The sequence below is a fragment of the Camarhynchus parvulus genome, chromosome 6, assembly GCF_901933205.1.
Source record: "Camarhynchus parvulus chromosome 6, STF_HiC, whole genome shotgun sequence".
NCBI lineage: Eukaryota > Metazoa > Chordata > Aves > Passeriformes > Thraupidae > Camarhynchus > Camarhynchus parvulus.
The window spans coordinates 17,568,919-17,585,866 of NC_044576.1; the positions used below are offsets into that span (position 1 = coordinate 17,568,919).

Here is a 16,948-nt window from a genome sequence, read left to right on the forward strand (position 1 = left end):
TTATCAGGAATTTAGTTTTGTATTTTCTTGGATGTCACTCAGGACAATCTAGAAAACAGTTTCCACCCAGATATATTTAATAGAGGAGTTTATAATGTAGCCATAATGTTTATAAGAAAATACTTCTGCAATGCTTGAAACAATACTATAGTGATGCTCAATTACTTTCTCAAAGTTTCATTTTCTTTTATAGGGACTTGTTTCAAAAATTGGTTATACACACAATCAAAGGAACTTTTCGTTCTTACTTGAAGAGTACTGTATAGGAACTTTATAGCTTATCTATCATGTTGTCTTTAAAACAATATACTGGTAAACAGCAAATTTATTGAATGAAATTCTTCCTTTCAGAGTTTTCATTCATACTACCTTTATGCATTTTCCAGCCTCTACTATCAGGCTTTACAACACCAATCTGATCTTTTTTTGTAATTTCTGCATCATTATTTCTGTTGCTTATCAGCTTTACATTCAAGATGGCAATAGATGCTGATTGTCTATAAGGTTGTTAGGACTGGTTTTAAAAAGTCATTCAGAAATATGTTGCTTTCTAAAAGAATTAACTTTGTAAACTATAAAATCTTAAGGAGAGTTTGATTATGCCTTAAAGGAAAAAAGAAATGTGACAAATGTGGATCCTCAGCAAAACACCCCATCATACTTTAAGGGGACTGTTGTCCTTCACTTGCAAATCTCAGTGCAATTTTACATCAGATGGGATGATCAGGAACAGTGACTCTCCCAAAATCATTTGGATAACATCAGTTCTGTAAGGCCATGGGACTTGTTGCAAATAACTGACCTGGCTGAACATGATGTCACCTCACCTGTTCCTTACTGTGCAGAGACCAGAGGTCAACACTGGAAGTCTATGTGCCAACACAAATAAACATCTGAAGGTGCCAAGACCTCAATCTGCAGGCTGTTTTAATTACCTGGCCAAGATGAATATGACCTATCCAGATAAAGTTTTGCTGCTGTGTACTTTGGGTATTCATATTGCCCCTTGTGCCTTCTGAGCTTTGCCGTTGGCAGATGTAAACATGGAAGGGAATGAAATGCCTGGGTCTGATCTAACACACTGCAATAAGATAAAGCCTTGGAGCTAAAAGCTGGTTAATTCTGTTTGGGGGATGTCCCACGGAAATGATCAGAGGCAATGTGGGAGGTGTGTCTTAGACAGAGCCCAGAGGCACCTAAGGAGGACTGGTAGCAGAGTCTGAGCACTAGGTTTTGTTTTGTTGGGGTTTTTTGTGTATAGATATAAAGGAGGCATCATATATCTGCCTGTGGAAATCTGTAAAAGAACCGCTTTAACATATGGAAAGAAATTGCTTAAATTAAGTGAGAATTTTAAGGGCAGTATGCAGTGGTCTCACCAAAATGGGCGTATGAGTAGTGTATGGACAGAATTATGGAGGTGAAACTTTAAACACCAAGATAGTGGGCAAAACAGGAATTTTCTAAAGCACTGCCTTTAGCATGTAAAAATCTATGCTTCTTAAAGAGGGATAAAAGCTGTTATCAACAAAAATCTAGATAGATTGGCATCTTCAAAAATGTGACACAGGCCACATGTTTGACAGTGAATTAAATGTGAAGTGTCCTTTTCACAGTACCCTGTGCCTAACTGGCAGATTGTATGTATTTTTAAATACTGCTCATAGGGCCTTTTTTTTGCAATAAAAATATACAAAGGCTTGCTGCAGCTTGCTGAGTGGCCTCCTTTTGTCTCTAAGCAAGGACCTTCCTGAAGAAAAGGAAAAACAAAAACAAACAAACAAAAAACCCCAAACAAACAAAAAACCCCCATAATGATATACCAAGCAAAATATTTAAAGTCTAAGGAGGGAGAGTACTCATGTCAGGTGCCAGAAACCAAAGGCAATGGTATGAAAAAGTAATGCGAATTCCCCTAAAGATGTAGAGGAAGAACTGCGCTAAACCAGACACAGAACAAGACGATGTTACACCACTCCAGAAGCCCAATGATGAGGTAAAGCACTGCCATGCCAGGCGTGCAGCGGGAAGCGGGAGCTGCCAAGGCCTGAACGGTGTCAGCGAGCAGCACCCATGCCAGGCTGCGAGGGAGCGTGCCAGCCACTGGCACGGAGCGCAGGGCAAAGGCCTGAAAACATGCAAATATTTTATGAAAGCCCCAGCAGGAAGAGAGCTCTGGCTACCGGGCGTAATCCAGGAAAGGAATTGCTCCAGGGAAAGGGCGCGGAGGAGGCAGAGCGATGCTGCTTCCCAGCAGGGATGCGCGGGCCCGGGGCGCCAAAGCCCTGCAGGGATGCAGTGGGAGCCAGGCGGGCCGGGGGCGGTGGGGACCGGGGGCGGTGGGGACCGGCGGGGACCGGGGGCAGCGGGAACCGGGCGGGCTGGAGGCGGCGGGGCCGGGCCCCAGGCGGGCGGCGGAGCGGGGCAGGGCCGAGCCGGGCGGGGCGGGGCGAGCGCAGGGGCGGCGCAGCCGCAGCCGCGGCGGGCGGAGCGCGGAGCCTGTGCGCGGCCCGGGCCCGGCTCATTACTCAGCGGCCGAGGCCGGAGGCGGTGGTCGGTGAGCGGGGCTTGGGGCAGCCCTCGGGAGCGGCGGCGGGCGGAGGGGAGCGGGGCGGTGGTGCAGTCCCGGGGCGGGCGGGACAGCGGCCGCGCCGCGGGGCCCGGGCCGGGCCGGGCGGTTTTGTTTACGTTTCGGCGGGCGGGAAAGCAGCCGGGACCGGCCGTGCCCTTGCCCGGGGGCGGGCGGCGGTGCGGGGCGCTCCGGCCCGGTGACCTTCCGTGCCTGCTCGGGGCCGGCGTGTCGGGAGAGGTGCGGGTGGATAATGGCGGGGACCTCTTTGTTGGTGTGGCAGGAGGGGCAGGAGGCTCGGCGCGGGGCTCCTCCTCCTCCTCCCGGGAGCGGGGGCACCCGGGCAGGCCGGGCTGGCCGCTCCGTCCTCGGGGAAGGAGCGTTATAGGGCGGGGTGGTGGGAATGCAGCCCTACCATGACCTTGTTCTTAAAAATGCCTCTTAAAGCAAAAAACACTTCTCTGGGATAATGTAACTGCTCTAGATGCACAGGTTGGCGGTGACCGGCAATGTCTTTGATTCTTTTGCCTTTTAATTCTTAAATTTCTTTCAAAGGGTGAGCTGTCCCTTTGCAGTATTTCTTTTGCTTTTGATTTCTGTGTCGTTACATCCAGCTTTCCTTCCTGTTTCTTTATGCCTTTCTGCCTGGAGCAGTTCCATCAGTGAAGTTTGACCTGAGCTTCTTTGATAACCTACAAAAACAAATTCCACTTGATTATTTGTTCCACTCCCTGGCTGCAATAATGGTTTTGCACATATGGTGTGGTGTTGAACAGAACTGTTGTACAGAACAGCCTTGCTGAAGGCTTTCAGGCAATCGACAAATCCTACACGCTTTGGCCTATCTGATAATACAAACACAAAGGGTGTTATGCTTGTTCGGGGATGGAAAGTATTACTTGCCCTAGGGCACGTGCATGTAGAATTGAGCAAGTGTACTCATTGCAGCTGGGTTTTACTTACAGGTGTGGAGACGTTACAGGTGTGGAGATGGTATAGCAGTCAGGTGAGATCTCTGAGAACCTCTCGGTTCTGGAGGTGCCAACAAATGCACTTGCAGGGCAGAATAGGAACTGACGTGCGCCAGTGCGTGTCTGCGGGTATATCCGTGTGTTAGATAACTTGGAAATGGTTTAAACTGTAACGTGAAATTAATCTGGGCCAAACTTATTTAAGGGTGCTGTCAAAGTGATTTCACTGACTTGAGTGTTCCTTGTGTATAATGAAGGGAAGCTCTTGATTCTTTTAATTGTAGCTAATAAAAACGTTGAATTTCAAATAGTCCCCTGCTTTGATCTCGGTCTCTTGGCACAGCCATCTTCCCATTTGCCCCACTTGATTCAAAGATGTGTAATCCAGGCTAGTTTGATGGTAGGATTCACAACATGGGATGCCAGGGCAGGGACCAGACACATTGCAGACTGCCTGCAGATCTTGATGGTTTTCAAGGCTAGCTGGGGAAAACTGCGCTAGGAGAAGAGAAATAGAGAAGTATCTGCTGAACCAAAACTAATTGCAGAGGATGTACAAAGTTGTATTATGAAACAAAGCATTTTAATGTCTTCCACTGCAAAAGTTCCCAAGGTTTCTGGACCAGTGGCTTGCATGAGCTTTCAGTGTAGTCTTGTAGGCTATCATATCCTTCATGGAGACTTCTAAATCAGAAATATTAGTAAGGTGATCTAAGAGGGTTCCAGGTCCTGTAGTTTTTGGGCTGTGTGTTCTAGGCAGAAATAAAGTTGCCTGTTGTGTGTGAATTTTGTATTTTTACTTTTAACCCTGCTCTTTAAGGACCAAGTCTTTTGGTGGCTTATTAGGTGTGCAGGTGTAAGCTTCTTTGCAAACGCCTTGGGTAGAATTGTTATGCAAATTAAAGAATAAATGTTTCAAGATGGTAACAACTGAATTTATTTTCTGCCTGTTATTTACCTGAAATGGCTATTTACTATACATATATGTTTTGGTTTTCTTTTCATCCTTCCTCAGCTGCCTAAATTATTTGGATGCTCATTGTTTAAAAGATGCATAGAAACTACACATTTAGCTCCTCATTTCTGAAGATTGATCCAGCATTCTAGACAAATATATATGTCCTTTTTAATAGTCTCCTGAAAAGTATGGTGTGCCATTTCTTAACCTTCATTTCCCACCCTCCCAATCCCTCTCCTTGACAACAAAAGGGCTCTGTATGTATAGAGTTTTACTGTATTTGTTGTTTTCTCTATTTATAGTGTTCCACTTTAGAAATTAGACCAATCTTGTTTTGGGCCTTGTTGTTTTTTAATAAAGGCTAAATGTTTCTTGCTGTAAATTGTTCCTTTAAGAAACCCATTAGTCCTTAATTCAAAACCTGCAGAAACAGGCTTCCGTTTATGTTATGGAAAGATGTCTTGGCATTTGAAAGCTCTTTAAAAATCCAGTTGAGCCTACTTATGTTGCTTGCCTGCTGTGAAATTCACTACAGTTTTGCCATGGACTCTGAAATACTTTTTAAGGTATTCTTGTGTGTGAACAGATAATGATCTTGGTGTGCCAAGCTTATAATTAACAACTACACATTTCTCCTTAAATGATCTTTTGAGTTATTAAGGACTAATTCTTGATTCTTTTTCTCTTCAAATTGATTGTCTGTAAGCTTGATACTAAAACTATTGTTGCCTGTACTGTCATTGTTATTGTTGGATAAATGCTACTTGATATGTGAACAGATGGGATGCTTATTAATCATTCTTAGCTGAATATTGCAGACTAATGGTAAAATGAGGACTGACAGAAAAATATACTTCAGCTCAATGGTCGCTTGTGTTGGTAACAAAGCAAATACTGTATGTACACTTAAACCAAAAGGGCACACATTGATTCAGCAGTGCTACTGGACAGCCTGTTTGCTGTAATTATTGATTTTTGAGTGTTTAAGAAAAAAAAGACAAGAACACAACTCTGACAACCTTCCATTACTTTACTGATACTATACTAAGAATTTTTTGATTTATATATATATATATATAAAAAGTGTCCAGGAAAATGTCTTAACTCAGTATTTATTCTTTGACCTGTGAACTATGGCTAAAGTGTCCTGTTATTGTAGTCTATATTCATTCAAGCATTTACCTTTCTCCTTATCTGCTGAACAAAAGTTGAAATGTCTCAAGTCTGGTGTTTTGATATTTGTGAAATAAGAATGATGAACAGGGGGTATCCTGGAATCTCAAAAGTCACGGAATTGCCCAGGTTTATAAAATGAAAGTGATTCTTCAGCTGTTGGTTGCTGGCAGAAGAGGAGCTGGGGCTCCTGCTGGGCAGGAGTCAGCCCTGTGCCCCTGTAGCCCTGAAGGGTAATTACTGCCTGGGCTGCAAGGGGCAGGACCTGAGCAGCAGGTACTGGGGAGGAACTGTTCCCAGCTGTGGCACTTCCCTGCAGGGCTGCTGGGGTCACACACACCCCCTCTGTGGGAGAAACACTCGGGGGAATCCAGCCCTGGCTTCTGCAGGTGGGTGGGGGCTTGAGTACCTGAGGGTGCACAAAGGACTGGACCTGAGAGAGAACATATTTGCTGCATTTTACCAGCTTTAAGCAAGGGGTTAGAGAGGTGATGGAGCCACTTGCCCCTCTGAATGAATCAATGGCTGCAAGACATAAAAATGGAAGTTTCAGTAGGTTATGAGGGAATTAATGTCTTAGTGTAGCAGTCAGCCCCTCTTATGGATCAAGAGCCCAGAAGGGCCATGAAGTCTTCATCCATACAGACTTTAGACTCAGCAAGGTCCAGAGCAGCCTGAGAGGATACAAATTTGAAGTTCTTCTTGTTTTGTAGATAATCTACAGAGGTTGCTTCCAAACCATATTCTAATTCTACAGTTTATGGATTTTAAATCTATTTTCCAAGTAGCTTGAGGAAGTTGGCAAAACAAAGGCATGGTGATTTAGGTAAACCAGGTTGCTCAGAACTGTTACAAGTTGGGAAGAGTAGTGAGTTGTGATGAACATCTTAGTTCAAGTCTGATGGTGGCAATACGGATTTTTCTGCCCTGCATTGAACTTTACAGCTGACTAGGCAAGAAGTGCTTCCAGGCTAGCATAAAGGCCAAAAAAAGGCTTATGGTACCTACCTGTCATGCCTGTGATCACTATGATGAACTTAGAAACCCATCTCCAAAGAAACAGCAGGCGGTCAGCAGCCAGGTGTAGTTAGTCCAGGTCTTGCTCTCTGTGTTGGAGGAACAAGTTAGCAGCTTCTGGGTGGGTAATGGTTCCTTATGCTTAGCTGGAGTGTGGTTATCCCGGCAAGCGGCTTCATGGAGCGAACCAGCTCTGAGTTCCAGCTGGTCGCAGTAGCAGTCCATCACTGCAGAGGGGCAGGACTAATGGCAGCTGGAAGAAAGGAACAGGGCCACAAATCTCTCTTTAATGCTTCTGCTGCCTTGAGAAGATGTCCTGCATCTCATTTGTTTCTGTAAGTTCTTACATATTTGTCTATTTAGCAAAACCAACCAGAGGTCTTAGTGAAAGTGAGGTGAGCAATACAGACAGTTACAACCCAGAGTAAGTGTTTTGTATCTTAACAAAGCAGCTGTCCTTGTATGAACCTGTAGTATTTTAATATGTGAATGCAGCTGCTCATGTGTGACTCTTGAGAGAGTTGTGTAGGAAATCTGGTGTTAGAGATGGCATGTGTTTTAGAATCCTAGATCTATTCTTTAGTAGCTTTAACACCTAAGATGATGTTGGAGTAAGTACGAGTCACAATGCTTTCTTGCAGTACCATGTAAAAATACAGCGTTTTGAAGATGTAATCCCAGTGTTAAGTTTCACTATGGAAACAGTAAAAGTGGATGCCATGGCTGACATGCCAACCAGCATAAATCTTGGTAAATTCTGCATTGTTCATTGTGTTTTGGGTCGTGACAAACATCCTGGTCACCTTCACAGAAGAGTAGTAACATGATAACTAAAAAAGGTTTATTAGAAAAGTGTGGGCTAGATTCACTTATTTAATTTCATGCCAAGAAGTGAATACTCAGGGAGCACACTGTAAGAGGAAGGTCCTTGTGCACAACAGTGGCTCATTTAATGAGCAGCAAAGCCTTCCAGCAGTAGGTGACTTTTATTTGCACAGTTGTAGCAGTACAAAACTCATCCTTGTTGAACAATAGACAGGGTTTCTTTTGCCTTTAAAAAAATATTACAAGGTTCTTGTGCTACTTAAGTGTCAAGATGGTGGAAGAAAAAAGACAGTTCAGTTATAATAAGATTATATTGGACATAAAAAGGTTTTGTTAATACTAGCATGGCATAGTGGGAAAATCACAAAACCTTGATGTGATGAGGGGTACTTTATTCTTACCCTATTTTAGTTTATTTGAAATTCTTCTTAGTTTTCTTCAGAAAATCTCTCATCACAACTCTTTGTAGGCATAGCCACCAGTGCTAGTGTATGGTGCTCAGCAGTGCTTCTGAAGGCTAATATTCTTATTTAAAGAATGGAAGTTCTCAAACTCTTCCTATTTTTGGGAACTTCTGCCATATGGTAAGGCATATTTCTTTTTAATTTGGGTCAGCTGGCCTAGTTTTGTGCCCTCCCAAGATCTTGCCCACATCGAGCCCCTTGATGAGGGGAATGTTGGAGAGCCGCTGCTGATGCTGCCAGCTCTGCTCAGTAGGAGCCAGAACTCTGGGTGTTACCGGCCCCTTTGTATCTTCCAGTGCAGAGCCCAGTGCTGTGAGGGCTGCTGTGGGAGAAGGAGCTGCAGCTGAGCCAGGCCCAGTGCAAGCTGTTAGCACAGAGGCGTTCCATCACTCCTGACTGGGCAGCCTTGGCCAGCAGCGTGTCCTGGTGCCGGCTGGCATTGCCTCTGCTGGACATGGAGGAAGCTTCTGGCAGCTTTTCACAGAAGCACCCCTGTAGTCCCCCTGCTACCAAGACGTGGCCATGCAAACCCCATGCCCTGGGGTAGAGCATCAGGCACTACTGAAGTCTAAGAGAAATGGGACAACAGAACAGACTGTTGCTGTTAGTAATTATTGATGTAGTTTCCTACGAATTACCCAGAAAGTAGTTGCTTTTTTAGAAATGTGCTGCCTTCCTTCCCACCCCACTCCCGAGAAATTATTGTGCAAAGTATTGTATTGTGTTACAAGAGGTATCTCTGAAGGAATTCTTAGTGCTGAAGTTGTCATGTGTTGGAGTTTTTTGTTCCATTCTAAAGTTCTTATTATAGAGGTATTTTATGCCAAATACTTTAGACAGGATTTCATAGCACATTAATCTGCTTGTATGTCACAGATAAATGCATGAATTAACAAAAGTAGCACATTCATAATTGGATTCTAAGTTTTCGTAGCTGGGATTAGAAGTTAAAATTAATGTAGTTTTAAAGCATTCTGAAAACTTTTTTCCCAGCTGTTACCCAAATCCTTCCTTCCTCTAATGTTCTATAGCTATTGTCCTCTTGATCACTGATATTTAATTACTGTTTTAGGTCACTTGGTATCTTTTGTTTGCTGTTGTCCTTTAAAACAATTAAAAAACCATTTAATTTTGTTTTTTGCTGAAACATTTAGCTTTTATATGCTTTGTTTTTTTCCACTGCCAAAAGAGGTTAAAGAACAAGTATTGCCTCCCACTCTAGGATTACTCTCAGGGTAGGATTCTGCTTCTAAACTTGTGCAGATCTCATTGAAGCACTCTGATTTATATTCACTGGTTTATTTTGCTGATGGTTTGCCTCTTTGATGTGGTCATTGGATGTGCAGAGAGCTACCATATGAAGGCAGGCCTTTGTGGAATGGTGGGAGTTAGCACTGCCTTAGGCAGTCAGCTGAAACACTGTTGTGCCCAATTAGTCATTTATTCTTGTCAATTTCAAATTATACATGATTACGTTTTTTCAAGTACCTGCCTAAGCAGAATGGGCCAGGACACAGGATTGTGTGAGAAGGGATCTACATAAGGCAACATGGAATGGCATTCCTTAGAGTGCAGTGGTTTCAGTCGTGGTTTAGGCATGATTATGATTAAACATGTTTTCAAGGTCCAGCAGCAGGCACTTAGATTGCACTTCTGACAGTTAAATTGGATGCTTAAATTAGAGCAGTTTGTTGAACTGTTGCTTTACTGAATTTTCACTGATTTCAGATTTTAAGAGCAGGATTTACAAAAAACCAAAACAAATGAAATTGACAAATACTGCCCTGCAATGAACCTGAATATTTTAAGCTTTGAAAAACATGCATACCTTGATTTTCTCCCCATTTACCATTCTTTTCTATAATCTTTTATTTGAAAAAGGATTAAGGAATTAGAAGATCCTTGTCTTATCCTATTATTTCTGAAAAGGAGAGTTTTGCTAAGAATAGTCTTTTAATCTGTTGTCATAACAGCTTCTTTACCAAAATGTAGAGTTACACAAGTTTTCTTTTGTTGAAGCTATTGTGGTTTGTGATTTCTGTGCCAGAACTGACCTGGAAGACATAACATCTTATAATATCATATATTATGATTATAGGATTTGTCATGGAACCAATCTGTAGTGGAGCTTCATATGACATTACACTGAAGAAGCTGTAGAGATGCTCTCCTATCAAATGTAGCAGGAGTTTGCAGTGTGTTATTTTTTCTGTAAATATAGCACTACTCATTCTGATAATGCTTGTTCTAGAAGAATGCTACCTAATAAATTTCTCCATGGTTAATTAAAGTCACAGTTCAGTAGTCAATAAAAAAAAGTCAAAAGGAAAGGTTGGATGAGAATCTTCATCATTAGAAATGCCAGTTTTCAGGCTGGTGAGTATTGCATGCTGCAGCCTGCCTCATTTACAGCCTCCTGGCATTTGAATCTAAAACCTGTTTTAAAGGGAATGGAAGATACTTTTCTAAAACAGTCTCTGCTGATGTCTAATGACTTAATAAAACAAGAATATATGAGAATATATGGACTCTGCAGTGTATTCTATTGCAATACATCATTTCGCTGTGCAACCTCCTATGTTAAGCTTTGTGTCACATGTAGCCTTACCACAAAATGCAGCCCCCTGGAAAACATGTAATACAGAATACCATATTGCAGCAGAGTGGCTCTGTAGTGAACTAGATTAGAAGTGATCTGTAACTTGGTAAGAATTAGTTAAGTGCTGTTGGCCACAGGTGAGGTTTTCCGGAGAGGGTGCACTGGTATTCCAGAGCAGCTGTCTTGTAGGAGTTGACTGTGAGAAGTGCTGGGAAGTTGTAAGTGTTGCTGTCTTACTTGCTGCTGATTTGGATCGCCAGGACTGTGTCTATCACCAAAATCAACTTGAAAGCCTCAGAAAAAGCTTGGGCAATTCTTAAGCTTTGTAACTCTTGGTGCAGCTTTCAGGAGGTTTAAGTATTTATGGTGGTGTCTTTCTCTAGAGATAGCTTCATGTTTAGATTATGTACCTTTAAAAATATTATATTTCAGAAACCTGGAAATCTGGATAGCACTTGGTGTATAATAACCACAGATGATGAAGAAATGTGAGGTTTCATTTCCCTGTCACAAACTGGCAGACTCTCCTTGCTTAGAGGGGAGAGGGAAATGGCTGAAGGAATGGTAGATAAGGAAGCACAAATTTTCACCTTTTCATGGAGCTGATAGCATGTGTTCACCTGTGCATCTTTTTTTCCTTGCCCTCAGTCTATTTTAGGTATCTATATTTTGACTTCTCATTTTTCTATTTTCTGAATCTTAATTTTAACTTCCTGTGTGATGAAGTTGGAGCTGCTGGTGGCTGTAATGTGTGTTTTATCTAATTGGCCAGCAGGCCCTAAACCAAAAGTGTGGATAATTTCTTCTATGACCAGCTGCTTTAGTCCAGGTTGTAAAAGAGAAATAAAACTGACTAGCTCAAAGTGCCAGAAGTGAATCAGTTACCTGACTGATTACCTGACTGATTACCTGACTGGTTTAGGTAATATGTGTGCGTGTGTAAGATAAACATATAGCCCATGTGGCTTTTTTCCTGTGCTTTATGGCAGTCTCTTTAATTGTCCTGTACCATTAACAAATAATGCCTTAACTCTTTGTGAATGACTATTGTATGCATTTCTTTAGGTTTTTTTTTGTTTGTTTGGGGTTTTGTTTGTTTGTTTGTTTGTAGTAAAAGGACTGTAATTTATCGGCTAATGGCATTATGGGACAATGTCTTAGAATGTAGAGAAATGTCGGTGCAAAAGGAAGGTGGATTAATCTTCTCAATAGGAAATTTACTGATAAAAACCAAAAAATGACTGTTTTGAAAAGAGAATCATTGCAAAACTTATATTGTTTGTAAGTAATTTACTGTGGTGCATTTGTTACTTGGTTCTTCATTATCCTGCTTGTGCAAGGTGTGTGATGTGTTTTATCTGACTATAAAGAATTCAGTTCTCAGATGAATTGAATTTGATGTTAGACAAAGCTAATTTAGTGGTACCAGAAATTTTTGGCTTATTTTGGATGTTTTGCAAGAGATGTTTCACAATATGAGAATTTGCTTTAGAAATGTGCAGTAATATTGATTTTTATATAGAGGGTACTCAGAAGCTGTGAATGCAGGTTCAGCAGTTCAGCTGACCCTTGCTCAGCAGGCAGGATGAGAAAACACTGGTATGTTGTACTTGGTTTGCATAAATGCTTGCTTTGAGCTTCTGAGGGAAATGTGGAGTGGAGGTGCTGACTCTGCCTGTGCTCCACGGGGAGCAGTGTGTGAAATCACTGGTGGAGCTTCGGTGGCTCTGTCCCTTCCAGCTGTGCCAGCAGTGCCAGGAAATGGCTCACCTGGAGCAGTGTTTAACAGCAGGAGTTGTTTCTTGTGGCTTTCTGCATGTTTGCACGTGATCTTACACTACCTGTTTATAGACAGTTTCAGTATTTTGCTAGTTACATTCTTAATTTTATTGCTGCCAGTTGGAGGTCTTACCTTACAGCTAAACAGCCTCTGAGTCATTAGTTACTTCTGACAGTGTATCAGACTGTTCCAAGGTACTTGAGACGTAGAAGTGGAAAAGCTCAAATTCCAGTTGCCCTATACAAAAATTCCTGTCTCCAACTTCAGCTTTCCCTAATTTCAGGTTCAGCTGTTAATATTTTGGCACTGGTGACTGCACCTGTAAGTGATTGCTATTTCAGGCTGAATAGTATTTGAATGTAATTTCATGCAGGGAGTTCCAGCACTGGTGCAAAAAACATGTTGAAAATTAGCTGTTTGAGCTCATTCCTGTATGTTCTCCCCTTCTAGTAAACTCCTCAATTACACTACCTATCTTAATAAAGTGAGATGGCAGATACATATGAAGAAAACTATCTAGTTTCCTAGATGACTGGAAAGTCATCATGTGATCCATCTGGAGCCTGTTGTTAGTCACTATATAAAACCTGTAAACTGCAACATTAAGTTATGGCGAAGGTTGCATTCATATTAGTGGATTTTATCCATTGTAATTTAGGACTCTACATAGTTGTTCCCTGTTAAATTTTACCGAGGACAGTTAGATTAACAGAGAGGGCTCTATATCTCTGCAAGAGATTTATCAATCTGGCAACAATGTATGCCAAACCAGTGAAGTAATTCCTTGATTTAAACAGCCCATATTACATTTTATTAAATTTCATTTGCTGTTGTGTACTCAGGAATACTTTGCTTTATAGTCACATTTATTTGTCTATACCAAACCTGTCATCTTTTCTGAAATTACCATCTTTAGTGGAGAAAGCCATCTGTTTATTGTTGAATACTCAACAGGTTCTAGGAAATCAAGTAATTGGCTTTGAATTCTCCATGTATAAAAGGCTATAAAAATGTAGCTGTCCTAAAGTGTAAAAAAAATTAAATGTGCCTTAAATTTCTTGTGTTTGAGCAAACTTGGGTGACACTACTCTTTTCTGTTTGAACTTGAAAGCAGTAGGCAAGTCATAACATAGAAATCTAAATGTGCCCTTGTCATGTTTATGCAGGTTTCCCTAGCCCCAGTACTTCTTTTCCTGGTGAACACTGAGATCTAGTGTTCACCTTTGCTTTAGTGGATCTGTAACAAGTGAAGTTTGACTTCTTGGTGAACAAAAGATACGTTAAAATGTAGTTATTTTAAGAAATGTACTTGCACTGTCCTTCCAACCTGAGCTATACAAGAATCACTCCAGTATATTTGTGATTTTGTTTAATAGTTGCAAGCAGAAAATAGCTCCTGAGATCAGAGCTGTAGACTTTCAGTTTGTGCTGTGCCTCCTGTCCTGTGAGTGGTGTGAGCAGGCAGGGCTCTGTGTAATGCAGGTGTGTAGTAGCTGAGGGGAGAGGCACTGCCAGGGCACAGCAGCTCGAGGCCTCCTTAAACACATGGCAGCATTAGGAGTAGTTCAGGCAGCTGGAGGTTGTTCAGATTAACACCGTCTGATCTGTGAAAACACAGTTTGAAAGCCATGCAAATCCTAGAGTCATCAGTGAGAATATTCTGTTTTAGAATAAGCTTCAGGTTTTTAGACATCTTTGGCATTTGTAATGGTTTAGTAATATCTTGCTGCAGTTTTCACCCAGCTAATGTTAACTCCTTTATCCAAATGTTCTATCTGCATTAATATTTCACAGAGCTGGAAGTATTGCAGAATACAACATTCAGTTTTGAGAGCAGAATGGACAAACAAAACATTAAAACTGTAATTACTTCTGAGACTAACTGAATGAGCCATGAAGTTACCTTTAGAAACAATTCTTTTGTTTTCTAAATTTGAGCCTTTGAAGCAAGCATATGTGAAAACTAGGCTGTGTTTGAACTATCCATTTAGCAGCTATCCAGATACCTTTAAACATGACAGCTGAAAATTAGACAAGCATTCAAAAACACATGATGCATACAAATCAGCTATGTGTGAACTTATTTTCACAAAGAGATTAGAGTCATTAATGCAAGAGCTTTATATACACTGTCCATTTGTTTTGCATTCAGTAGCAAACTAGCATATACTTGAAGAACTGTTGGATTTTTCTAGGTCAACCACAGATTGCTACAGAACATTCATTTTCATGGTGTTAGATGCCTTCTAAATGGAGTTATTGAATCATCATTGATAGGTAGCTTATGTTGTTATATTATGTTGATTACTATTTAATGTATTAATATATGTAATTGTTTTATTTTGAAATTGCCTTCTTCCATTTCTGCATCTCTTTGACTGTCATGGTTTTCATTTTTTGTCAGTCCTACTTCAGAGCAGCTCCTGTAGTAATCTTTCACTGTAGAACAGTTGTGCCAGCACATGTGCGCAGATCACTGTTAGTTGGTGTTTGTGTTGTACCTCAGACATGTCTTGCCCCAAAGACTGTTTGCTCGCTTAGCATCCAGAGTTTCTTCCAAGACTTGGCCCACTTGATCCTTGCTTGTTTAGGAGAGGATTGCTTTAGAAGTCATCATCATGAAAACCAAGTCTGATTTAATGCAAAACTTGTAGTTAATGATGGTTGTTCTCATCTCTGGTTTTTCTCATTTCTTATGTTTTATTGTATTTCAGGGTACTGGGATATGAAAATATCTTGTCAGGTGTACTTCTTCACTGAAGTAGAAATAAGCTGAGTGTGTATGATTCCTTACATAAAAGGATACTCCTAGAGTAAGAGATTATGCATTATAGCATAGGATGAATCCTGGATTTTCACGTTGTATTGTCTAATGAAGGTGTAAACAAAATGTGCAAGGAGAAAAGGCTTTTCTGAGAATTGGCTCCATGTCTTCTGAAGCACTGAGTTTTATGCTGTTAAAATCTGTTTTATGCTAGGAGAGTGGGCATTTAAAATGAAGAGAGAGACTGTACCTCTTGCTGTAACAGTACAGACTGATAATTTTTGATGAACACTGTGTAGGGCTGCAGAGAAAGGAATGAGAATTTAACAGCAAGTGGAGACACTCCTTCCTCACTTTGGGATATTTCTCCTTCCTCTTAGTAAAAATAAACAATGAGTTCTTTAATATGCTGCTGTATACTAAAATACTGTTATGAATTATAAAATAGTTAGTAAATACAAGTTTCCTTGCACATATTTGCAAGCATATTTTACAGTTTTGAACGTGTAGCAAATTACGAGGCTTTAAGGCAATAAAATTTGCTTGGTTATAATACTATGTATGATATATAATAAAATCTGTTACTATGCAGGAATTATTTTCTGAGAGAACATTATCTCTCAAGATCCTTTTCTTAAACTATACTTGCTTGGTTTCACTCTTTGATTCTATGAAGTTTACCAAAATGAAAGAAAATGCAATTAAACACAGCTTTGACTATTCAAAATACTGACTTTTAATGGAACGGTGCCAGCATTCACCTGGAAACCTTGGAAGGAGGGGAGCAGTCCTTCCTGCATTTGTTTCTGAGGAATTATCCAAAGTGAAGTATTAAGTTTTCATTGTCTTGATGCTGATACCAAACAGCAGAGTTCTATCAGCTAAGCTTTTCCACGTAATCCTGCATTGGTCAATGTTACTAGATCTTAGTGCAGTTTAGTGGATAAACTCAAGATACTGGGTTTTTTCTCAGCTGACAATGAACAAATGTAAGATTATATGAATTAGTGTCTTCATTCTTTGTTTTCTGATTTTCAAAAATGTGTTTGGTTGTTTTCATACTGTCCACAACAAATTTTCTCTTTTCTAATTCACAGGGGGTTTTATCATTAGATGTTGTTGGGCATTTTTATTCCAAAACTATGTGCAAGTACATCTGTGAACAATGTGTTGAGGAAGTGGCAAAATCCAAAGACTTAGTGGTAAGATGGATGGAGAAGAAAGAGCTGGGGTTGGTGTCATATATTGCTATGAACTTAGGCTTTTGGTCTCCCTCCAGTAAGCTGAACTGGACTCTACCAGTACAGTCGGGATACAGATTTTTTCCATTTGTTAAGGAACAGTTACTATTGCCCAATTATGCCTTCCCTGTCAGCTGGGGTAGGAAGCCTTTAACAAAACTGCCAAAACACTGAGAGAAGCTGCTTCAGTATTTAGTTAACTCTTTACAACAGAGATTTGGTTTTTTGACAGCATTTTGGAAAAAGGGTCTTGAAATTGACATTTCTTTTGAGATAAATGCCAATTAAGGTAGCGCATTTTTAGTTAGTAATATATCAAATAGTTTAAAATGTCTCCTTTAGAGAACGTCAGAGTGTTTTGATTGTACCTCTAGCTGTGAAGTGCATACGTGTTAGCCAGTAATACTACTTGTGCAATATTTGTTATTATTTGTGGAGGCAATGTTTGCACTGTGTTCTCAAAGCTTGCTTAAAATTTAACAAATGTATAGTGTTGTGGCATATGGAAGGCAAGAGTCTCTTTGGGACTGTTGAATAATACGGGAAGATGTTCCTTAAGTTAATGGAAGAAACAAATACAATTCTTC

At 40.8% G+C, this 16,948-nt stretch overlaps 1 protein-coding gene across 4 annotated transcripts in view; it reads left to right on the forward strand.

Moving 5' to 3' along the window:
• Positions 1–2,464: 2,464 nt before the first annotated feature.
• The window catches only part of MAPK8 (mitogen-activated protein kinase 8), a 38,448-nt gene continuing 23,964 nt past the window's right edge, over positions 2,465–16,948 (forward strand). For 3 of the 4 annotated variants that reach the window (XM_030951735.1, XM_030951738.1, XM_030951736.1), the window contains exon 1: positions 2,465–2,557. The gene's annotated coding sequence lies outside the window, so the exon portion shown is untranslated. Of the gene's footprint in view, positions 2,558–16,019; positions 16,323–16,948 lie in introns of those variants that run through there. The other variant, XM_030951737.1, reaches the window with a different exon arrangement.